Source organism: Salvelinus namaycush, chromosome 8, assembly GCF_016432855.1.
Source record: "Salvelinus namaycush isolate Seneca chromosome 8, SaNama_1.0, whole genome shotgun sequence".
Lineage (NCBI taxonomy): Eukaryota > Metazoa > Chordata > Actinopteri > Salmoniformes > Salmonidae > Salvelinus > Salvelinus namaycush.
The window spans coordinates 41,378,481-41,404,611 of NC_052314.1; the positions used below are offsets into that span (position 1 = coordinate 41,378,481).

At 43.4% G+C, this 26,131-nt stretch overlaps 1 pseudogene; it reads right to left on the bottom strand.

Annotated features, from left to right (window-relative positions):
* Nucleotides 1–26,131, bottom strand: part of LOC120052127 — a 28,278-nt pseudogene that overhangs the window by 951 nt on the left and 1,196 nt on the right.

A 26,131-nucleotide genomic window follows, 5' to 3' on the forward strand; every position in this document is an offset into this window, starting at 1 on the left:
CCATCCAGTGTGGTTACCTGGTCGTCTTTGCTGGTGTGGCGTAGCAGGTGGCGAAGGAAGTTGAATCGGGAGCACTTGCGTACGAGGATGAGGTCGGTGGTGCCGTCAGCAAGGTGGGCGGCGGGGGACAGGCCCTTGGGGCTACGGGGACAGGCACAGCTCATACTGGCTGCGTTGATGGCCAGGAACTTCCCTCTGACTACCCCCCCCACCCCATTTCATATTCTGGGATAGAGCAGAACCAGAGGTTCGGGCTTTGTGGTGAAAACATTGAGCAGGTTTCAGTAGAGACCCATAGCGTGTGGAGTTGAGGCCATATGTTAGTTCAGGCAGAGATACTGTACCTACCTCTGTCTGAGACATCTGGAGCCGTCTTGGATTCCTCTGGGGAATCCCCTGAATACAGCTGCCCGTTTTTGCTGGCATATGAAGCATCTGGAAAGCAGGAATGGAGTTGGCTAGCCAAGTGAGCAATCTCCTTTGCACCATCTAGACAAACATGTAATACTAAACTACACAACAGGTTGTACGTGTACAGTATTACATACCCAGCTCTACACCTGGTCTTGATCTCGCGGTGTACCCAGTGTGTCAGTTTCTGGTAGAAAAGACACAGCCCCTTCATAGTGGTGATGTGTCAGGAACGTCTTAAAACCTGCACAAAACGACATCATGCCATTTCACTGGCAACAGCAACAGACTCCCGCAACAGTATGGTTGTATTTCCTAAAACAGCTAAAGCTACTCCTCTGACCCACCTGAAAAGTCGTATCTGGCTGGTCCCATCCAGCGTTTCCTCTCGCTGTCTGCCAGCACGTCGCCGTAGAAACCGTATACAAGCAGGGAGATGGAATACCTCAAGAATGTGTTGTTGTGATGGACCGAGCACACGTCCATTGGCTGGGAGTCTCCTGTGAAGACACGAGTCTAGTATGAGTGATCCTCCACAGATACTGTGTGTGTGGGGTACAGTGTCTTAAAGAGGTGTGATGACACACTATGTCCTTTTACTATAAAAAACACACCTGCACACCCATCCACCCACACTGACCTCCAGCAGTTTCCTCTTATCTCAAAAGCTTTGAATAAGTAGGTCACGGCTGTCACTTGTTGGTCAGCTGAGTGTGCCATAGCGATAACATAGAAGTGACAAACACGAGACATTTCTATTCACAATGAATCTCCAGGAATGACCTGGAACAGTGATAAAGAATGCTTATGCTACTAGTCTGTGCTGTATAAAAATGTCAGTTACACTATTTTTAAAGGCAATTTAATTGGAAGTGCTGTTAATATTTAAATATAGATAACTGCACCCACCCACTATGACATGTAAAGCTGAGGTCACAGGGTCATTGATGCCGACAGTGGCATAGCAGATGCAGTCCGTTGAACCTGGATACCACACAAAACAAGATAATGATACATTATGTTCCTGCCTACACAGACAAAAGCTAGCAGTGTGTGTGTGTAATAATAATAATTTGGTGGGTGCTTATAAATTGTCCCCTCTCATACATGTACAAGTGTGTACTAACATGCATGCGTGTATTGGAAATGTTTTTTATTTTTTGTTGCATATCCCAACACCCTTGGAGAGTGGGATCACGGCCAGGGTGTGTGTGTGTGTGTGTGTAAGATGGAAAAATGGAACGCGGAAATCAACACAGACAGTGTAGTGTACATGAAATGGACCTCATGGTTGACATTAGTTTGTAAACTTACGCAGTCATGTCATAAACTGAGCTATTGATGTGATCATTGCTGTGTAAACATAGTGGTATGTGTGTTTTTACTTTATTAGAATCCCAATAGCTGTTGCACATGCAGGAGCTACTCTTCCACATAAAACAAAATACATGACAGAGTACAGAATAGCTATAGACAAGAACATTGTTACATTAAATCAAAAATATTAAATATAAATAAGATTCTATATTGTCAAGACACCAAGAGAGGAGAATGCTTGCAGATGGCATGTATAGAATGTGTACATGCATGTGCTTGTGAATGTCTGCGTGTGGTCTTGACTAACCTGCGGATATAATGCCGATGCGGAGACTACAGGGTACCAGCTTCTCCTCCGGGCTGTTCTGGTCCACTCCGTTATCCCTGTGTTCGAGAGACCAGGCCGTGAACTATCTCGCTGAACATGCCGTCCCCGCCCACACACACCACTCTGCATAGAGGTCAAAGGTCATGTAACACAGAGGTCAGAACAACAAAACTGATCTTTTTGTTTGTCGTTTGAGATTAATATACTTGACCAGGGGTGTTTTTAGTTCAACTGTGATTGGTTGAATATGATTTAGTGACGGTTGAGCTGAAAACCAGACTACAAAGAGGTCTTTAAAACAGACCTTTGATTACTATAGCGACAATGACATTGAGAACATCTCCATCCTCGACTCACCCATCATATTTCTTTAACTCCGCCTCTGTCTTCAGGTGGTCCCTGGCATGATTGGCATGCTCTGTAACTATGACAACAAATGACCAGGAAAGAGTTAGACGTCTTAGCATGCTTCACGTTTGTCTTTCAAGTGCTTCCTGTAGTTGGGATACACTTGAAATGTCAACTTGAACAGGTTAATAATTGATTCATTTATATCGCATGATGTTTTCCTAATTTGTTGCATAAATTGATATTTTGGACTTAAGGAGTAATCATTCACTCGCTTGGAGCAATATATCGACTAAGCATTTTCCATAAAGAAGTCTGAGATAGCAGAAGTCCTAAAGTAGACCTTTTCTCTTCTCTAATTGTTAGACATTGAAACAATTTGTAGCCAAAGGAATAGTTTGATTTTATGTGCAAACATTTTCACACCCACCTTAGATTTATTTTTTTATTTTTTTATACAATTGTTCAAATACTGTATCAATATTTGATATCAACCGAAGCAGCTGTATAGTTAAATGCAATTCGTCAAAATATATGACTTTGACAAATGTCCAGTCTTTCGCTAGTCTGAGAAGTAAACGGGATGTAAAGGAATCCAGTATTCATCGACCATCATCCTTTCCAATGAGGAACTAGGATGATAGATGGCGGCCGTAAATTATGTCATATTCCTGTGCGGCCTGAGAGAGCTTGTGCCCATTTGCCTAGAGTGAACAATTTGACTTGGCCCATAAAGACTCATCTTTTATTAAAGCATGTTTAATGTCTTTGGCAGGAACTCACCAATCACGTCCGTGGAGATGGAGGCACAGGCGAAGAGAGGCGCGACTTTCTGCTCATAAATGCACTTGCCTTGCTGCTTGCCCCCATAAGGGTTGATGTACACCAGCAAATGCTTGGGTCTGCTAGCTGCAAAAAGTCAAGTGAAAGCAATAGTACTGAACAATTAGTGCTCTTTGAGGTCGGTTTGGTTTCGGTTCGATTATTGAAAAAATAATCACGGTTTTCGCTAATGTATTTAATGCTTTAAAAAATGAAATAACTGCCAAAACATTGAACATATTCCATCGTCTGTCAGGTCCACATTGGTAGACATCAATAGAAAAATAGGAAATGACTATGAAATCAAATATCAGTTGTGTATATTAATTCCTTATTTTTCATTTCTTAAAGTAATCTCATCTCTACTCAGGTAGTAGCAGTCAGCGAGCCAAAACTAACGTTCTCTGTGCTCCCCATACTGTACTGTCTAGTCATTCTATTTAGGTAGCCTATGTTGCAGAGCTGTCTGACGAAATCATTTAACTAGTTCTTCAAAGTAGATAAGGCATACTTTCAAAATGTATCTCCCATTTTTTAAATTCTTCTTCCAAGATGGCATAGCAGTCAGACGTCCTTTTGTCCTCGTATTGTCGTGTCCCGTATATATATATATATATATATATATTATATATATATATATATATATATATATATATATATATATATATATATTATATATATATTATATATATATACACACCTTTCTTCGCATATCTTTTATATATATTTTTTCCCCCAAAACTCAACTTCAAAACGCTCTCCTGCAACCCGCCTCACCAATTACAAAAAAAAGTATTATTTACCTCAAATCTGAAAATCCACAATAGAAGCTAGCCAGAAGCTAACCAGAAGCTAGCCAGAAGCTAACCAGAAGCTAGCCAGAAGCTAACCAGAAGCTAACCAGAAGCTAGCCAGAAGCTAACCAGAAGCTTGCCAGAAGCTAGCCAGAAGCTAACCAGAAGCTAACCAGAAGCTAACCAGAAGCTAGCCAGAGGCTAACCAGTTTACTGGCTAACGTTAGTATATCAGCTAACCACGGTTTGTGGTCATCAGCTATTCCTTTAGCTCTATCGCCACTTTTGTACAACGCGACTCAGACCAGAACACACCGAACCTATTTTTCTCCATATCCCCGGATTTCAACCGCAAACTCTGGACATTTACACCTGGATCTCGCAGCTAGCTAGCTGCAAACCGTGTGTCTATTGGCTTACGTCGATCCCGGGGCTTACGTCGATCCCGGAGCTAACATCCATTATTCCGGAGCTAGCCAGCTAAAGAGTTCCATCAGCCACTCCAGGGCTACAATCACCTATCGGGACACGTTTTACTGCCAATGCGGAGCCCCACCGGGCTATCACGACTGACTACCGACGTTATCTGCCCGAGGGATTTATCCAACTGGCACCTCCGTCGCGACCTTACCTGAACGCTCATCTGGGGCCCGCTAATCATTAGCTGTCTTATCGGCTGCTATCTGAATAAGTCTATTTGACAATTTTCCTTGGTAACTATAACTATATCGATTATGCCAATTGGATTGATCCCCTCTACCACATGGAACCCCGCTAATCTACCGACGGAAACGCACGAGGTGGCTAAAAACAGACCTCCATCCTATGCTAGCTTGCTACCGATAGCCAGCAGTCTGAATCGCCGTGACCCCAACCAACCTCTACTCACTGGACCCTTATGATCACTCGATTAAGCATGCCTCTCCTTAATGTCAATATACCTTGTCCTTTGCTGTTCTGGTTAGTGTTTATTGGCTTATTTCACTGTAGAGCCTCTAGCCCTGCTCACTATACCTTATCCAACCTTTCAGTTCCACCACCCACATATGCGATGACATCACCTGGTTTCAATGATGTTTCTAGAGACAATATCTTTCTCATCATCACTCTATACCTAGGTTTACCTCCACTGTATTCACATCCTACCATACCTTTGTCTGTACATTATTCCTTGAAGCTATTTTATCGCCCCCAGAAACTTCCTTTTACTCTCTGTTCTAGACGACCAATTCTCATAGCTTTTAGCCGTACCCTTATCCTACTCCTCCTCTGGTGATGTAGAGGTGAATCCAGGCCCTGCAGTGCCTACCTCCACTCCTATTCCCCAGGCACTCTCTTTTGATGACTTCGGTAACCGTAATAGCCTTGGTTTCATGCATGTTAACATTAGAAGCCTCCTCCCTAAGTTTGTTTTGTTCACTGCTTTAGCACACTCTGCCAACCCGGATGTTTTAGCCGTGTCTGAATCCTGGCTTAGGAAGACCACCAAAAATTCGGACATTTTCATCCCTAACTACAGCATTTTCAGACACGATAGAACGGCCAAAGGGGGCGGTGTTGCAATCTACTGCAAAGACAGCCTGCAGAGTTCTGTCCTACTATCCAGGTCTGTTCCCAAACAATTTGAACTTCTACTTTTAAAAATCCACCTCTCTAAAAACAAGTCTCTCACCGTTGCCGCCTGCTATAGACCACCCTCTGCCCCCAGCTGTGCTCTGGACACCATATGTGAACTGATTGCCCCCCATCTATCTTCAGAGCTCGTGCTGCTAGGCGACCTAAACTGGAACATGCTTAATTAACACCCCAGCCATCCTACAATCTAAGCTTGATGCCCTCAATCTCACACAAATTATCAATGAACCTACCAGGTACCACCCCAAAGCCGTAAACACGGGCACCCTCATAGATATCATCCTAACCAACTTGCCCTCTAAATACACCTCTGCTGTTTTCAACCAAGATCTCAGCGATCACTGCCTCATTGCCTGCATCCGTAATGGGTCAGCGGTCAAACGACCTCCACTCATCACTGTCAAACGCTCCCTGAAACACTTCAGCGAGCAGGCCTTTCTAATCGACCTGGCCGGGGTATCCTGGAAGGATATTGATCTCATCCCATCAGTAGAGGATGCCTGGTTATTTTTTTTAAATGCCTTCCTCATCATCTTAAATAAGCATGCCCCCATTCAAGAAATTTAGAACCAGGAACAGATATAGCCCTTGGTTCTCTCCAAACCTGACTGCCCTTAACCAACACAAAAACATCCTATGGCGTTCTGCATTAGCATCGAACAGCCCCCGTGATATGCAACTTTTCAGGGAAGCTAGAAACCAGGCAGTTAGAAAAGCCAAGGCTAGCTTTTTCAAGCAGAAATTTGCTTCCTGCAACACAAACTCAAAAAAGTTCTGGGACACTGTTAAATCCATGGAGAATAAGAACATCTCCCAGCGGGTGGGTATAATTTGAGGAACGTTCCAACAGGAATCCGTTCCAAAAACTTCGTAAATATCAAGGTTGCCAACAAACAACGCATACAGTCGTATAACAGTAGAATGACATACCGGGTAGGGAGTGAGCTATGTAATTACGTTTTTCACTCACCACGTTTATTCGGAAAAATGTCTCTCTTCGTTCTGGTAGCCTCCACCATTTCTCGTTCGTTGGTTTAGTTATTATTTCCGGTGTTCCTGCATTTGCCGGTGAACTCTGTTGCGCCTCAATTAGGAAATCGCTGTGGTTGAAATGTAACTAATGACCGCTAGCCCCAGTAATTTTTTTTAGCTAGGTGGCTTGTACACAATTGTTACCGATGATACTGTATATACCTACTCTTACTACAGAAACATGCATTTTGCCAAGTTCTCTCTGTGTTAATCCTGTTTCCCAAATATAGCAGGTAACTTGTGTCTGTCGATGTTGTTGAGTTCATCTTGCCTAGTTAAATAAAGATTAAATAAATTAGAACATTTAAAATATATACTTTGACCTATTTCAGGTAACCCCAAGATGCTTGATTCACTACACCTGCTTTTGAATAACTTTCCAGTCGTTTTTGCTTTACATTCCGACTTTTGAACGTCTGTTTATTGGACATATATATTAGTGTCTAATAAAAAAGAGCAACTTATGTAAAGCATCCTATCTGTTTTAAGGTTATAGTGTGTGTGTATATATGGGTGTAGTGTAGGTCCTCTTGATGTCCACTAGGTGTCAGCACAGCTTCAATAATGTCACACCAGGTTCACAACATGTTTTCATGTGTAACAAATCAAATTGTATTTGTCACATGCGCCGAATACTACATGTGTAGACCTTGCAGTGAAATGGTGAAATTAAGCCCTTAACCAACAATTTAGTTGTAAGAAAAATAAGAAATAAAAGTAACAAATAATTAAAGATCAGCAGTAAAATAAAAACAACGAGCCTATATACATGGGGTACCGGTACAGAGTCAATGTGTCGGGGCACCTGTTAGTCGAGGAAATTGAGGTGTTCCTTTCAAGTCCAGTGGTGTAAATTACTTAACAAAAATGTATTTAAACTACTCCACTACATTCCGTTTATATCTGTTTTTTTTTGTATCTGTACTTTTACTCTTTCTGTTTCTTTACAACATTAAATTTTACTTCACCACATTTCTAAAGAAAATAATATTTTTTTTACTCAATACAGTGCACCCAAAAGTACTTTTTGCATTTTGAATGCTAAGCCGGACAGGAAAATGGTCCAATTCACACACTTATCAAGAGAACATCCCTGGTCATCCCTACTGCCTCTGATCTAGCAGACTCACTAAACACACGCTTCGTTTGTAAATTATGTCTGAGTGTTCCCATGGCTATTTCTTAAATAAAAATACAAGAGAATTGTGCTGTCTGGTTGGCTTAATATATGGAAGGTCAAATAATTTATACTTTTACCACTGATACTTAAGTATCTTTTAGCAATGACATTTACTTAGTATTTTACTGGGTGACTTTCACTTTTACTTGAGACATTTTCTATTAACATATCTTTACTTTTACTCAAGTATGACAATTGGGTACTTTTTCAACCACTGTTCAAGACGTTTAGCACCCAATACCCAACATTCCCTTGGTGGCTTGAAGTAGGAGTGCTGAACTAGGATCTGTTTAGCATTTGTGAGTAGAATGAATAACATTACTTTGACGGGGGGTGGGGGGTACTGATTCCAGTTCAGCACTCTTAGCCTGAGACATTTCATAAATGCGTACAGAGGAGCACTTTTCTACGATCAGCTTTGCCTAGATCATTCTGAATCAGTTGTCTCTGGAATAAGATTATATGGACAGGGGTGGGTTTGATCATAGATCAGCACTCCTACTCAACACCAGTTGCTGTACCCTAACATTTTATAATCCAATTTCCCTTGCTGTCTATGTCCTTCCGGAACCCCACCTCAACATTGTTCTGTCAAGGCAACAAAAGCAAGTTGGCATGCTCTTGAAAGGAATTTAACTCATAACCTCTCCTTTGGGAATTCACCACCATAACTACTACTACAACTATTTTTAAACTATCTTAACATGTGGCTTTCTTCAGGGGTACCAAGACTAGGAACACCTTTCAATGGTCTACAAAGAATGGCCCCAGGTCAAAGTTGGCTTTTGCAGAGAATGGTTGTATTGTTACTCCACAGCATAGTATGTTATCACAACTCTATTGAAATGACATTTGAAACAAGGTGTCACTTCATTCTTGCTATTTGATGGGAACTAGCCCCTTTTCCCCTACATACCTCTTGTTTGCTCTTTCAGGCCCACAAAGGCAACAAGAAAGAAGTTACTACATTAACTGTTTCTCTGAGATTTGAGCTCTCAAACTCTGGCTTGGGGAGCAAACACCATAACCACTACTCTACCAGACAGACAGAGACTAAATGTTAAGGGGTACTTCAAAATGCACACATCAAAGACAACATTTCAGAGCTTGGAGAATGGTGTGGGGGCTTGTACTTCTTGGGTCCACCAACCGTTCCTCAATCTTCTTCTGATGACTACAAACATAGATTATGAATCTTCAAAACCTACACTATAGGATGGATGTGTTTAGGAACGGGGGACGAAATTCAAAAGGGACGTGTTTCCAATTACTAGCAAATAGACCCTAGAAATGTTATTCCAACATCTTAATATTGGAACTTTGTCCCTTCATTTGCCTACTACTGTCTATAAGCTATCATAACATGTGGGTTTTTTCTTGGGGACAAGGTATCGGAACGCTTTTGAATGGTCTACAAAGCATGCCCCCAGGTCAAAGTTGGCTTTTTGCAGACAAGGATAATATTGTTACTCCACGACATAGTATGTTATCACAACTCTATTAAAAGGACATTCTATACAAGGTGTCACTTCAGTCCTTCTATTTGATGGGAACTAGCCCCTACCCCCCTACACACCTCAAATTAGCTCTTTCATGCCAACAAAAGGCAACATCAAAAATGGCTCTCTAAAAATTGCTCTTCTCAGATTTGAACTCTCAAACTCTGGTTTGGGGAGCAAACACCATAACCACTTCTCTACCAGACAGACAGACTCCTTTTTCTTTTTCACATGCTATAACCTAACAACCTTATTCTAAAATCGATTACATTAATATTTTCCCTCAATCTACACACAATACCCTATGATGACAAAGTAAATATCGGGTTTATACATTTTAGCAAATGAATCACAAATAAAAAACAGAAATACCTTATTTACATAATGATTCTTCCCCTTTGCAATGAGTCTCAAATTGAGCTCAGGTGCATCCTGTTTCCATTGATCATCCTAGAGCTGTTTCTACAACTTCATTGGAGTACAGCTATGGTAAATTCAATTGATTTGACATGATTTGGAAAGGCACACACCTGTCTATATAAGGTCCCACAGTTGACAGTGCATGCCAGAGCAAAAACCAAGCCAAATCAAATTATATTTGTCACATGCGCCGAATACAACAGCTGTGGACCTTACCGTGAAGGTCTTACTTACAAGCCCTTAACCAACAATGCAGGTCAAGAAATAGTTAAGAAAAGTTTTAATAAACTAAAGTCAATTTTTTTTATTAAATCCATAAGTAACACAAGACAATTACATAACAATAACGAGGCTATATACATGGGGTACCGGTACCGAGTCAATGTGCGGGGGTACAGGTTAGTTGAGGTCATTTGTAAAGTGACTTTGCATTTATAATTAACAGTGAGTAGCAGCAGTGTAAAAACACTGGGGGGGTGGGGGCTCTGACTATTTGTTGGCCCTTCCTGTGACAACGCTTAGTAAATAGGTCCTTGATGTCAGGAAGCCTTGCCCCAGTAATGTACTGGGCCGTACGCACTACCCTCTGTAGCGCCTTATGGCCAGATGCCCAGCAGTTGCCGTACCAGGCGGTTATACAACCTCTCAGGATGCTCTCGATGGTGCAGCTGTAGAACTTTTTGAGGATCTGGGGATCCATGCTAAATATTGTCAGTCTCCTGAGGGGGAAAGGTTTTGTCGTGCCCTCTTCACAACTGTGTTGGTGTGTTTCGACCATGATAGTTTGTTGGTGATGTGGACACCAAGGAACTTGGAACTCTCGACTCGCTCCACTTCAGCCCTGTCGATGTTAATGGGGGCCTGTTCGGCCCTCCTTTTCCTAAAGTCCACGATCAGCCCCTTTGTCTTGCTCACATTGAGGGAGAGGTTGTTGTCATCAGGCCAGGAAGTCCTGAGGTATGGTTCTAGGGCTCAGGTCCTCTGGGAGGGGAGGGAGAGGGAGAGAGAGAGAGAATTACAGGGTGCATGAGACAGGAGAAATACTCCAGATATAATAGATTGACCCTAGCCCTCTGACACAAACTTTTGCAGCATAAATACTGGAGGCTGAGATACGAGGGGTAGGGAGACACTGTGGCCATGTCCTATGATTCCCCCGGACAGGGCCTATGATGTAGTGGACCCTACCAGAAAACATTTAGTTACTTTTTGCATTTATTATGCTTTAAGTCTTACGTATACACAAGAACAACACATTTCTAAATTTTGGTGAAAGTTGGCCATTAGCTAACCACAACTTTCCTGTCAAAGACATTCATGAACTACAACTTGACGATCTGACAGTGTGGGGTAGAGAAATTCCAACTAACGGGTGAAAAATTCACCAGGTTCTTTCTGTGTATATGCAGAACAGTATACAAATACACTAATAATACATCCAGTCTCTGGTTATTGGTGATACTTTCCATTCTGCCCTATTGTGACCTTTGACCCCTTGCAAAGGGCCTTACATTTCCACATTCTGGATGACATCCTGCTGAACTTTCATTGTTTGATCTAGCGTGTGAAAAAAAATGTCCCTCTCACTTGTCCCATGTGGGCTGACCTACGGTGCAGTTAGATGGAAAGGTGCTACTTGATGTAGACATGACATGTGATTTGGGATGAGGGGAAATGTCAATCAATGACAATTGTAATTGCTAATTTATTCTGCACATTGCTATATTTGTTCATGTAGACATTGAATATGTTTCATATGTGGGTTTTGTCCTTTTGAAATATATTTAACATCATTTGGTGGGATGTCTGTAAGAAATCACTTATGATGATCGATATTTCAATTTAGTGTAATGACATCAAACATTCACTTCTCCTGTACATAATATAATTCACTATTCGCCATAAATGTAAAAGCATTAGATTGGCGTATGCATGGCCCAAAAGGAGTTTCCACCATATTTCCTGTTCATGCAGAGAATTGAAAGGGGGCACTTTGGGAGAACTGAGATGTTTGATACAAATTACTGAGCAACTCCTTCCTCCCTCCTTGAAGTAATCATTGCTTAGACATGAATGGGCAGGTGAAACCAAGGGCTCCACTACATGGCATTAACCTGTCTAGTCATTTCTAATCAGTGATTACTCCTTAGGAGGACAAAAGGAGGGATATATGTAAAGATTGAGCGAGCCACTACTGTCAGCTACACAACCCAATCCTGTTATTTGCATATAATATACTTTTGACCTCTCACCTGTATATTGTCTGTAACCATTCCACAGATATCTTGTACAGTGGAAACACTTGAGCCTCTGCCTCGTCCACATCAGCAATAACTCATCACTCCTACTCCAGATAAATTCATTAGCATGAAGTTTGATACCCATATGACCCCACTCAACCCCAGGGGCCAAGTGTTAACATTCCATCTAACCTGGGGCCTTACGTATCAACTGTCTCAGAGTAGGAGTGTTCCTCTCGGATCAGTTTTGCAGTTTACAACAAGAATAAGATTATAAACACATCCTATATCAACAATTACTGTGAGATGATTTGTGGATGAAGTCCCAGGTCCCCCTCTGTCCATGTTATGTTGTTCATTTTGATCTTAACATGGCTTTTGGGGGCCCTAACCAATATTTGGTTTGGGGGCTGCCCACCTCGCTGGCAAAATGTTGTAGTGCCCTCCCCCCTCTTGATGGTGGAGAGAAATTGAAATTGTTGAATTATTTACATTTCAATTGTGGCCATTTTGCCATTGTGCAGGGAAAGGTTTAGCAATTTTGAATACATTTCATGCAATTAGACTCATTTTGCCATGGAGCAGAGAAAAAGTGCAGTATTACAGTGAATTTGCTGCAATTCTACACATTTTGCCAAGATTTATGCAATGTTAACCATGTCTGAGTGAGAGTGACTAACACAATCATTGGGGGCCTCCTGGAGGTCAGGGCCCTTGGGCACATGCCCCTGCGTGCCCAGTCGGTATCGTGCCATTATTACAAGAAGTTTAGATAACTGGCTAGACTAACTTAGCAATCTACATTTTTGTAGCTGACATGGCTAATTGTGACTCGGTGACTGGCAATATTTGTTCTGATATTTACTATATACATTTTTAGGATTGTGTGTTTTGTATTGTTAGGTATTACTGCATTGTTGGAGCTAGAAACCAACATTTTGCTGCCCGTACGATAACATATGTGTATGTAACTTTTATTTGCTAACCAACTGCTGATGCACAACCAAATCTCTAAATTTCACCTTGTGTATTTTACTATTGTAGCACAACAGTAAGTGACCGCTGTTAAAAAATAAATAATAATGATAATAATGGTCGGTGGCCTCCTAGCTACTGCTTATGTGGATTATGCCTGCAGCCCACTGTGGTTATGCGTCATAGCGCAATTCCATCCTCACTGGAAGTAATCATTGCTTAGACATGATTGGGCAAGTCATGTATTTAGAAATGATCATTGATTACAGGGGGGATATGGTTAAAAAAATACTACTGTAATTCACTTTCAATCCATGTTCTTTACATTCAATGTCAAATTCTGTATACTGATTATTTCCATTTAAAAATAAGTAACTGATGTAGAATGTAGCAGGTCTCAATTTAATTCTGAATGGACCCCAATCTAGCTTGGAAAACTATTTGAAGCACTAGGGGACATTTCTCCATATAACATTCCATATAGTTAGCCTGTAACTGTCTGGAAAACTTGTCCTATGTGTCATCTCCATACTAATCAGAATGCCAAAAAGAAAGAGGGCCTCAACTTTTGATGACATTGCCTCAGTTGTTAAAAGACTAGGCCTCTCACCAGACGAAGTTAGAGCAGCGTGCTACCATCAGGAAAATGATTATTTTCTGTGCAGAAATGGTTGAAGAGGCCAAGGCAGTCATTAAATGCAAACCAAGAAGCACACATTTTTCACTATGATACCACGTTTGACCTGGGCAATTTTTATGTTTCGCCCCTTGTTTTCCGTCATGTAGCATTTCAAGAGGCACCTGTCCTGATACAGTATCATCGGTAACAATTGTGTACAAGCAACCTAGCTAAAAAAAAAATACTGGGGCTAGCGGTCATTAGTTACATTTCAACCACAGCGATTTCCTAATTGAGGCGCAACAGAGTTCACCGGCAAATGCAGGAACACCGGAAATAATAACTAAACCAACGAACGAGAAATGGTGGAGGCTACCAGAACGAAGAGAGACATTTTTCCGAATAAACGTGGTGAGTGAAAAACGTAATTACATAGCTCACTCCCTACCCGGTATGTCATTCTACTGTTGGCAACCTTGATATTTACGAAGTTTTTGGAACGGATTCCTGTTGGAACGTTCCTCAAATTATACCCACCCTCTCCCAGCTGCCCACTGCACTGAAGATAGGAAACACTGTCACCACCGACAAATCCACTATAATTGAGAATTTCAATAAGCATTTTTCTACGGCTGGCCATGCTTTCCACCTGGCTACCCCTACCCAGGTCAACAGCACTGCACCCCCCACAGCTACTCGCCCAAGCCTTCCCCATTTCTCTTTCTCCCAAATCCAGTCAGCTGATGTTCTGAAAGAGCTGCAAAATCTGGACCCCTACAAATCAGCTGGGGCTAGATAATCTGGACCCTTTCTTTCTAAAATTATCTGCTGAAATTGTTGCCACCCCTATTACTAGCCTGTTCAACCTCTCTTTCGTGTCGTCTGAGATTCCCAAAGATTGGAAAGCAGCTGCGGTCATCCCCCTCTTCAAAGGGGGGGACACTCTTGACCCAAACTGCTACAGACCTATATCTATCCTACCCTGCCTTTCTAAGGTCTTCGAAAGCCAAGTCAACAAACAGATTACCGACCATTTCGAATCCCACCATACCTTCTCCGCTATGCAATCTGGTTTCAGAGCTGGTCATGGGTGCACCTCAGCCACGCTCAAGGTCCTAAACGATATCTTAACCGCCATCGATAAGAAACAATACTGTGCAGCTGTATTCATTGACCTGGCCAAGGCTTTCGACTCTGTCAATCACCACATCCTCATCGGCAAACTCAACAGCCTTGGTTTCTCTAATGATTGCCTCGCCTGGTTCACCAACTACTTCTCTGATAGAGTTCAGTGTGTCAAATCGGAGGGTCTGTTGTCCGGGCCTCTGGCAGTCTCTATGGGGGTGCCACAGGATTCAATTCTTGGACCGACTCTCTTCTCTGTATACATCAATGATGTCGTTCTTGCTGCTGGTGAGTCTCTGATCCACCTCTACGCAGACGACACTATTCTGTATACTTCTGGCCCTTTGGACACTGTGTTAACAACCCTCCAGGCAAGCTTCAATGCCATACAACTCTCCTTCCGTGGCCTCCAATTGCTCTTTAATACAAGTAAAACTAAATGCATGCTCTTCAACCGATCGCTGCCTGCACCTGCCCGCCTGTCCAACATCACTACTCTGGACGGCTCTTACTTAGAATATGTGGACAACTACAAATACCTAGGTGTCTGGTTAGACTGTAAACTCTCCTTCCAGACTCACATCAAACATCTCCAATCCAAAGTTAAATCTAGAATTGGCTTCCTATTCCGCAACAAAGCATCCTTCACTCATGCTGCCAAACATACCCTTGTAAAACTGACCATCCTACCAATCCTCGACTTCGATGATGTCATTTACAAAATAGCCTCCAATACCCTACTCAATAAATTGAATGCAGTCTATCACAGCGCCATCCGTTTTGTCACCAAAGCCCCATATACTACCCACCGCTGCGACCTGTACACTCTCGTTGGCTGGCCCTCGCTTCATACTCGTCGCCAAACCCACTGGCTCCAGGTCATCTACAAGACCCTGCTAGGTAAAGTCCCCCATTATCTCAGCTCGCTGGTCACCATAGCAGCACCCACCTGTAGCACGCGCTGCAGCAGGTATATCTCTGGTCACCCCCAAAACCAATTCTTCCTTTGGCCGCCTCTCCTTCTCTGGCAGTTCTCTGCTGCCAATGACTGGAACGAACTACAAAAATTCTCTGAAACTGGAAACACTTATCTCCCTCACTAGCTTTAAGCACCAGCTGTCAGAGCAGCTCATAGATTACTGCACCTGTACATAGCCCATATATAATTTAGCCCAAACAACTACCTCTTTCCCTACTGTATTTATTTTGCGCCTTTGCACCCCATTATTTTTATCTCTACTTTGCACATTCTTCCACTGCAAACCAACCATTCCAGTGTTTTTACTTGCTATATTGTATTTACTTCGCCACCATGGCCTTTTTTATATTTTAATTTTATATTTTTTTGCCTTCACCTCCCTTATCTCACCTTACTTGCTCACATTGTATATAGACTTATTTTTCTACTGTATTATTGACTGTTTGTTTTACTCCATGTGTAACTCTGTGTTGTTGTATGTGTCGAACTGCTTTGCTTTATCTTGGCCAGGTCGCAATTGTAAATGAGAACGTGTTCTCAATTTGCCTACCTGGTTAAATAAAAGGGATATAAAAAAATATATATAAAAAAACATTTGTGTACAATTTTCTGTGTGCATCTAACATAGCAAGCGTAAAAGTGTATCCGTCCAGAGATCTGTATATAATGATGTCTCTGCCCTAACAATGGGAGTTGTTGTCAAAGGCAGGCGACAAGTTGAGGTCCAAAATAAGAACATAGAAACACATTGGGCTTATTTTGGACTGATGTTGGCAACCTCTCTGATCTCTGTCCAAAACTGAAGAAACTGGCACAATTGGATTGTAGTTAATTATCATGTTTCTGAGCTGAACTAGGTTGAATATTTGCTTAATGAAAATGACAACTCCCTTCAGCCCCTTGTCCCACATAGTTTACTTAATTTCTGTCGTGAATTATTTAATTTCTCTCTAGAGAAATGGCACTCTGGGCTCACATAAAAAACGAACTAGATTGAATTCAATTAATTGAACAGACGGTCAATGAGTTGTTTAATGACCGGAAAAAATATGAAATGACGGTTAATCGCTCAGCACTACTGATTAACAGAACAGATTGACGGCCACTCTCATTTCTGAGTAAGCTTTGCAACCAAACTTCACAAAGCATATTCATTGTCAGTAATACTCAGCCATACTCAGTGCTGTGAGCTGCTCTCTGATGGTCTGGATCCACTGCTGACGCAGCGCCCCCTCTGAACAGTGGAAGGTGACGTCACTACACCGCCAGCGGTGCTGCCTCGCTCTCTCCACATAAGACACTGTGGAAGGGGGACGCGAAGGGGTGACAGGGTACAGAGGCTTAACAAAACAAATTTACATTGCGGTATTATCTACCATATTGAGCATGGTGAAGTTATTAATTACACTGGATGGTATATCAATACACCCAGTCACTACAAAGATACAGGCGTCCTTCCTAGCTCACTTGACGGAGACGAAGGAAACCGCTCAGGGATTTCAACATGAGGCTAATTGTGACTTTAAAACAGTTGCAGAGTTTAATGGCTGTGATAGGAGAAAACTGAGGATGAATCAACAACATTGTAGTTACTCCACAATACTAACCTAATTAACAGAGTGAAAAGGAAGCCTGTACAGAATACAAATATTCCAAAACATATTTGCAACAAGGCACTAAAGTAATACTGCAAACAAAGTGGCAAAACAATTCACTTTTTGTCCTGAATACAAAGGTGTTATGTTTGGGACAAATCCAATACATTACTGAGTATCACTCTTCATATTTTCAAGCATAGTGGTGGCTGCATCATGTTACGGGTATGCTTGTATCGTTAAGGACTGGAGTTTATCAGGATAAAAAAAAGAAACGGAGCTAAGCGCAGTCTGATTTCCACCAGACACTGGGTGATTAATTCCCCTTTCAGCAGGAAAATACCCTAAAACACAATGCCATATGTATAATGGAGTTGCTTACCAGAAGACAGTGAATGTTTGAGTGGCCGAGTTACAGTTTTGACATAAAGTTACTTGAAAATCTATGGCAAGGCCTGAAAATGGTTCTCCAGCAATGTTCAACAACCAAATTTGACAGAGCTCGAATAATTTCTTGAAAGAAATGGGCAAATGTTGCACAATCCAGTTGTGGAAAGCGCTTAAGAGACTTACCCAGAAAGACTCACAGCTGTAATCGCTACCAAAGGTGCTTCTAAAGTATTTACTGAGGGGTGAAAATACTTATGCAAATGATATCTATGCATTTCATTTTTCATAAATTTGCAACAATTTCTAAAACATGTTTTAATTTTGTCATTATGGGGTATTGTGTGTAGATGGGTGAGAATTTTTATTTTAATCTATTTTGAATTCAGGCTGTATAAACAAAATGTGGAATAAGTCAAGGGGTATGAATACTTTCTGAAAGCACTGTATATGGTAGAGACATGGTTTGGACTATCGTTTTTCAGAAGCAATTCTCTATTGAATGGGCATATTTGTATAAACTTGAGTGAATTCATAATTTTATGGGTAATCACACTACATATTGAATGCATTATCTGTAGATTGCTCTAGATGATCAACAAATTGTACCTGTGAATGCATATTGATAGGCCTCAGTCAGTTTCTGGGGCATTTTCTGCCATCATCTTTCGTCCCGCCGTCCACATCGAGCTCCCGGACTGCTAGGATCTCAGACACGGACACGCTGTGGCTGGTACCTGTTAAACACACCAAATCAATCTGTCAATATGTGGCAGGAACCAGAGATTTACCCTTTAGAAATTAAATGTATTGGAAAAGCACACACACACACACACACACACACAAAACAAGAGAGACTATGTGCCAGGATCTCAAGCCCTTTTTTACCTACCCAAACAAACTTGGCTGGCTGTATCAATTACAGCTTGGATAGCTTCCTGCTAATAAAGTTAATGTGATGAGATGGGAGCTCTAATGGGCTATTAACAGTTTGATTTCAGTATTAGGGTGGAGCTAGTGTTGGACAGAGAAGGCAAGGAGGGGGAGAACCATTAGTGTTGTATAGCTGTTGACTGCTCCTGCCATAGAAAGCACTACTGATGGATAATAGAAGGGGATCATTTGGAGAAAGATTAGATCAATCACTATGGACCAAACAATACCATATTGTTAGGGCAACTCCTACATTAATGGTGCCTGTTATTACCACCATTTTCCTGAAGTCATTATCATGAGCCGATCCTGCATTCATTTGTTTTTGTGCCCACAGCAGTTCTATAACAGCTCTATAGGGAATCAGGGAAACATTAATGACCTCGTGAGACTTCTGTGTTGATCATTCATTCATGATAGAAAGAGTGGGAGGTCCCGGTGCACAACTGAGCAAGAGGACAAGTACATTAGAGTGTCTAGTTTGAGAAACAGACGGCTCACAAGTTCTCAACTGGCAGCTAGGGCTGGGCGATAAATCAATATCAATAATTATCGAGGTAATTAGTTCCCTCAATAACTATATAAAAACATTTAGATTCATTTTTGATAATGTCGATATAGAATAATTAGGTACAGCAGTCCATTTCACCTCTGTGACGCAGCAGGAATGTGCAGAGAAGTGACAATATGCACGTGGAGAGGTATACGCCCACTAAAAACCACTTAGCACCTCGAGTAATGGAGTAGCCACTATTAACCACGAAAAATGAGTGATGTAGGCGAAAACAGCGGCTGTGATAGCCATGGAGAAGGAGCAGCTTCCAACGAAGAAATCATTGATAAAAAGGGTTAAACTGTTTCAGTAATTTGAAAGTGGTTTGGCTTTTTGAAGTCCGACAAAGAGCAGAGCAATGTTCGGGGGATATTGTGCCATAGACAGGTGGCTACGAAGTCTGGTAATACGACAAACCTTTTTCAACATCCAAATCACTCTTAGGAACATGCAGGAAGTTTGAGTTTGCACCACGGTATTGATAAACGCCCCTCGAGTACCAGCCAATCTAGGGATGTTTGCCCGAAGCAGTCAACACTGACAGCGTTTATGCCCTACAAACAAACATAGAAAAGACATCACAAATGCTATTATACATTGCATTGCTAAGGACATGCTACTGTCACGGCCCCTCTGCATTGCAGGGGCGGTTCCTCCTGCAGGCAGAGGAGGGTCGTTAGTGATTGGAGCCACCTGGGCTTAGGGTATTTAAACTGCTTCACTAACCACTCGTCTCTCTCTCTCTGCTCCTCCAGGTATGATCCTGTTTTGTTTGTTCCTTTGTAGTTTTACGTAGTTTTCACTCGGTCATATTCACACACACAGATTCACGCATCCCTGCACTTTACATTCACCCTACATTATGATACTTTCACACCTCATTCCTTTTTCTTTGTTTAAAGTTAATAGTTTTTGGTTTATAATAAAGAACCTTTTTGATTGGCCTATACCTGTTGTTCGTGTCCCCTCATTTTTGCCACAGGCTATGAGCCGGCCTGTGACACTACCAATTAGCACCGTCGAAAAGGTGGTCTTGACCACAGGTACGTGCTCCCTGGCTGAAAACATGGAACAATTTTCCTTTAAGTATAATTTTATGTGTAGCTCACATAATAAAAAAAAAGTAAACTTTATTTAACTAGGCAAGACAGTTAAGAACAACTTCTTATTTACAATGACGGTGTCACGTTCCTGACCTGTTTTCCTTTGTTATGTATTTGTTTTAGTTGGTCAGGGCGTGAGTTGGGTGGGTTGGTCTAGGTTTGTTTTTCTATGTTGGGATTTTTGTGTTTGGCCTGGTATGATTCTCAATCAGAGACAGGTGTGTATCGTTTGTCCCTGATTGAGAGTCATACTAAGGCAGCCAGGGTTTCACTGGTGTTTTGTGGGTGTTTGTTTCCTGTGTCAGTGTTTGGGCCACACAGGACTGTTTTCAGGTTAGTCACGTTTGTAGAGTTTCGTAATTTGTAGTGTTTGTTGTTTGTTCATTAAAGCATGAATACCTACTACTCCGCATCTTGGTCCAATCCATGCTCCTCCTCGTCTGAGGAGGAGAACGACTACGACAACCTTAACAGAAACACCCACCAAAACAGGATCAAGCGGAGTGGAGAAGGAAGGCAGGAACAACAACAATGGGGAAAAGAGGAATGGACTTGGGAGGAGATCCTGGACGGTAAAGGACCCTGGGCAGAGCCAGTGGAGTGTCGCCGCCCCAAAGCGGAGCTGGAGGCAGCGAAAGCGGAGAGGAGGTTGTATGAGGCTAAAGCAAGGCAGAGCGGCTGGAAGCCCGAGAGGCTCACCCAAAAATTTCTTGGGGGGGGCTAAAGGGGAGTGTGGCGAAGCCGGGTTGGTTACCTGAGCCAACTCCCCGGGCTTACCGTGGAGTGAGAGGGCGTCGTACTGGTCAGACACCGTGTTATGCGGTAAAGCGCACGGTGTCCCCAGTACGCGTGCTTAGCCCAGTGCGGGCTATTCCACCTTGCCGCACTGGGAGGGCTAGGTTGGGCATCGAGCCGGATGTCATGAAGCCGGCCCAACGTATCTGGCCTCCAGTACGTCTCCTCGGGCCGGCGTACATGGCACCAGCCTTACAGGTGGTGTCCCCGGTTCGCCTGCATAGCCCAGTGCGGGTTATTCCACCTCGCCGCACTGGCAGGGCTACGGGGACCATTCAACCTGGTAAGGTTGGGGAGGCTTGGTGCTCAAGAGCGCGTGTCCTCCTTCACGGTCCGGTATATCCGGCGCCACCTTCCCACCCCAGCTCAGTACCACCAGTGCCTACTCCACGCACCAGGCTTCCAGTGTGTTTCCAGAGCCCTGTTCCTCCTCCACGCACTCTCCCTGTGGTGCATGTCTCCAGCCCTGTGCCTCCAGTTCCGGCACCACGCACCAGGCCTACTGTGCGCCTCAGCAGGTCAGAGTCGGCCGTCTGCCCAACGCCGCCTGCACTGCTTGCCTGCTCAGCGCTGCCCGAACTGTCTGCCTTCCCAGCGCTGTCTGAACTGCCTGCCTGCCCAGCGTGGTCTGAACTGTCTGCCTGCCCAGCGCTGCCCGTCTGTCCCGAGCCTTCAGAGCCGTCCAGCCAGGACCAGCCAGTGCCGTTCAGCCAGGACCAGCCAGAGCCGTCCAGCCAGGACCAGCCAGAGCCGTCCAGCCAGGACCAGCCAGAGCCGTCCAGCCAGGATCAGCCAGAGCCGTCCAGCCAGGATCAGCCAGAGCCGTCCAGCCAGGACCAGCCAGAGCCGTCCAGCCAGGATCAGCCAGAGCCGTCCAGCCAGGACCTGCCAGAGTCCCTCGGCCAGGACCTGCCAGAGTCCCTCGGCCAGGACCTGCCAGAGTCCCTCGGCCAGGACCTGCCAGAGTCCCTCGGCCAGGACCTGCCAGAGTCCCTCGGCCAGGACCTGCCAGAGTCCCTCGGCCAGGACCTGCCAGAGTCCCTCGGCCAGGACCTGCCAGAGTCCCTCGGCCCGGACCTGCCAGAGTCCCTCAGCCCGGAGCTGCCGCCCCTTATCCCGGTGCTGCCCCTTCATTTAGGTGGGTTTAGTTGGAGGGTGGTCATTGGGAGGGGGATACGGAAGCGGAGAGTGACTATGGTGGGGTGGGGACCTCGCCCAGCGCCAGAGCCGCCACCGTGGACAGACGCCCACCCAGACCCTCCCCTAGACTTTGTGCTGGTGCGCCCGGAGTTCGCACCTTAAGGGGGGGGGGTTCTGTCACGTTCCTGACCTGTTTTCCTTTGTTATGTATTTGTTTTAGTTGGTCAGGGCGTGAGTTGGGTGGGTTGGTCTAGGTTTGTTTTTCTATGTTGGGATTTTTGTGTTTGGCCTGGTATGATTCTCAATCAGAGACAGGTGTGTATCGTTTGTCCCTGATTGAGAGTCATACTAAGGCAGCCAGGGTTTCACTGGTGTTTTGTGGGTGTTTGTTTCCTGTGTCAGTGTTTGGGCCACACAGGACTGTTTTCAGGTTAGTCACGTTTGTAGAGTTTCGTAATTTGTAGTGTTTGTTGTTTGTTCATTAAAGCATGAATACCTACTACTCCGCATCTTGGTCCAATCCATGCTCCTCCTCGTCTGAGGAGGAGAACGACTACGACAACCTTAACAGACGGTCTATTGGGGAACAGTGGGTTAACTGCCTTGTTCAGGGGTAGAACGACAGATTTTTACCTTTTCAGCTCGGGGATTCAATCTAACAATCTTTCGGTTACTGGCCCAATGCTCTAACCACGGTTTGTTCAGGGATTCTTGAGTTTGAAGCAGACATGCACCTTTTAAACATTTGATTAATATCGTGATAATTATCATTATCGAATGAAAAAATATAAATATCGTGCTAATTTATTTGCCTTATCGCCCAGCCCTACTGGCAGCTTCATTAAATAGTACCCGCAAAACACCAGTCTCAACATCAACAGTGAAGCTGCCAGTTGAGGACTTGTGAGGTGTCTGCTTATCAAACTAGACACTAATGTACTTGTCCTCTTGATCAGTTGTGCACCGGGGCCTCCCACTCTTTCTATTCTGGTTAGAGCCAGTTTGCGCTGCTCTGTCAAGGGAGTAGTACACAACAATGTACGAGATCTTCAGTTTCTCTGCAATTTCTCGCATGGACTAGCCTTCATTTCTCAGAACAAGAATAGAATGACGGGTTTCAGAAGAAAGATCTTTGTTTCTGGCCATTTTGAGCCTGTGACACATCTGTGATCGAGGAAATCAACCCAAAGCATGAAGAGAGGGATGGCAACCAGAATGATGACCCCAAGAGTGATGGGAAGAAATACAGAAGTGATGCAGAATGTTCAGATGGTGATGACAGTAAAAGTGCCAAAACACACCAAAAGAAGACAGACAAAGAGAAAAATGAAACGACGGAAGCACTCCTGACCGAGGAAAAAGGTAACAGTAGTGATGATGATGATGGTTTCACTGAGATGAAACAAAAGGATGGACATAAAAATATGCTTGTTGGCGAAGGTCGCTACAAAATACTGTCAGAATGATCAACCAGCAAATGTCAAAGTTCAGAACGACCTGGCAGGTGATATAGACTGGTCAGAGAGTGACTACAGCGAGATTGAGGAAATAATCACTGAGGACATGAGTGAAGAATTAAAGGAAACGGATGAGGAGGAGGAGGTTGAAGAAAAGGCAGATATTGAGAGTGATGAGAGAACAGGAAGAAATGTGATAAGAAGTGAATGTGATGATGATAAGAGTGGGAAACCAAACATGAAGAAAGGCATGGTTGACAAAGACAATACGGACAACAACATTGAGAAAGACAAAACAACCCAAAGCAACACAAAGAGAGAGGAGGGCAAGAGAAAAGAGGGTCAAAGCCAAGACACAGAGACATACAAAAAAAATGGAGCGACAGAATCTGACGAGCTCACTTTGGCTCCTGGAAAGGGGTCAGATAGCAATGACAGTGAGAGTGTCAAATCCAACCAAGAGAAAGAAAAGGATGACCAAAAGGACAAAGGACAGTTAGAGAGTCAGGAGGACAGGGTACTTGCTGGAGCAGAGGGAGAGACTTAGCATCCTCAGGAAGACCAATCGGAAACGTGCAAAGGTAAAAAATACAGTTGTTTGGCATCATATGTAAATTATCACTGATCTGTCATTAAATGTAGTGAACTCCACTGATATCAATGACACTTACCTTTTCACACCTTTGTCATCTCTTTCAGATTTTTCCATTTTCGCAGCGGCAACGGTTAAGACTCAGGGCCCAGGCGAGGATCAACTAGCAATTGAAGGAAAGACTAACGACACTCAGACAGACCAGGCACCAAAGGTCAAAGGTGAAAAGGACCAGGACATTGACTGGTCAGAGAGTGACAGTGAGACTGAGGAAATTACAGCCGATTTTGAGATTGATGAGGAAACAGACCAACCAGCAACGTGCGGAGGTAAGAAGGCAGTCAGTGGAATTACAATGAGGAGTGCTGATCTTGTTTGACAGCATGTGAAAATCATCACTAATATTTTATAATTGTAGGAAACTCCCGTGATATCATTAACACTTACCTTTTCACCCACATTTTCACACACCATTTTTTTCAAATGTCAGACTACTCCATCTCTGTTGCTGAGGAGGTTAAGACTCAGGACCCTGACAAGAATCAACCAGCACAGCTCAAAGGTAAAAAGGGGCTAGACAGAGAATAAAGTGTGATATGTGAGGGTAGCTTCAACACTTTCACTTACACTGTCTGTATACCACCTCCCTCTCCTCCATCTTCTTGGCTGGTGCTGAGGTCAAACAGACCCAGTGCAAAGGTCATCTTAGTTTACAGTTCTTTTGTACATTGAAAGTGTTATACAACTGCACCCCCCCCCCCCCCCCGTTGGTATTAATATCCTTAATTTTCCTATTTCTTGTTAGATGTCTCCTTGGTTGCTGCAGCTGAGTCAAAGACTCTGAACCCTCAGGAGGACCAGCCAGCAAAGTGTAAAGGTAAAGACCAAAGCCCGGTTTCCCGATAGCGATGGAACTGAAGCTTACTAGTGTTTAAGTGATGCAGCTTTCTTATAACGGCCGAAGATGTCACATGCGTTTCCCCAAACACCACGCAGAGAGAACGTTCACTAAGTGCATCGTTGGAGTAGGTGTCGATACTGATTGAAAGAAAGGCAGGGCTGCTCTGTGATCAGATTTCTCCATTCAAATCTTACCTTAACATTAGAATTATTCCACAATACTGATGACGGATCAGCTCCTAGAGAGCTATTACCACCTTATGGCTACAAAATATTGAGGCGACTTATTCTGATGCTTACCCTATAATAATGCACTAAATCACAGATCCATTTGGCACATGTAGTTAAACATCATGAAATATGTATTGAGGCAAAAATTACAAACCGTGTAGTCTACAAATAGAAGTCAATTGACTGAAGATTAAATTGATTTCAATATGATTGAAATACAGGCCTATGTAGCCTACTGAACTTCGCTTGCTGAATTGCCAAGACATTGGCAACTATTGGAGTACTTCTCCTGTCTTATCCAGTGTCCTGTGTGAATTTAAGTATGCTCTCTCCAATTCTCTCCTTCTCTCTTTCTTTCTCTCTCTCGGAGAACCTGAGCCCTAGGACCATACGTCAGGACTACCGGGCATGATGACTCCTTGCTGTCCCCAGTCCACCTGGCCTTGCTGCTGTTCCAGTTTCAATTGTTCTGCCTGCGGTTATGGAACCCCTACCTGTCCCAGACCTGCTGCTTTCAACTCTTAATGATCGGATATGAAAAGCCAACTGACATTTATTCCTGATTATTATTTGACCATGCTTGTCATTTATGAACATTTTGAAAATCTTGGCTCTCTCTAATTCTCTCCTTCTCTCTTTCTTTCTCTCTCTCGGAGGACCTGAGCCCTAGGACCATACGTCAGGACTACCGGGCATGATGACTCCTTGCTGTCCCCAGTCC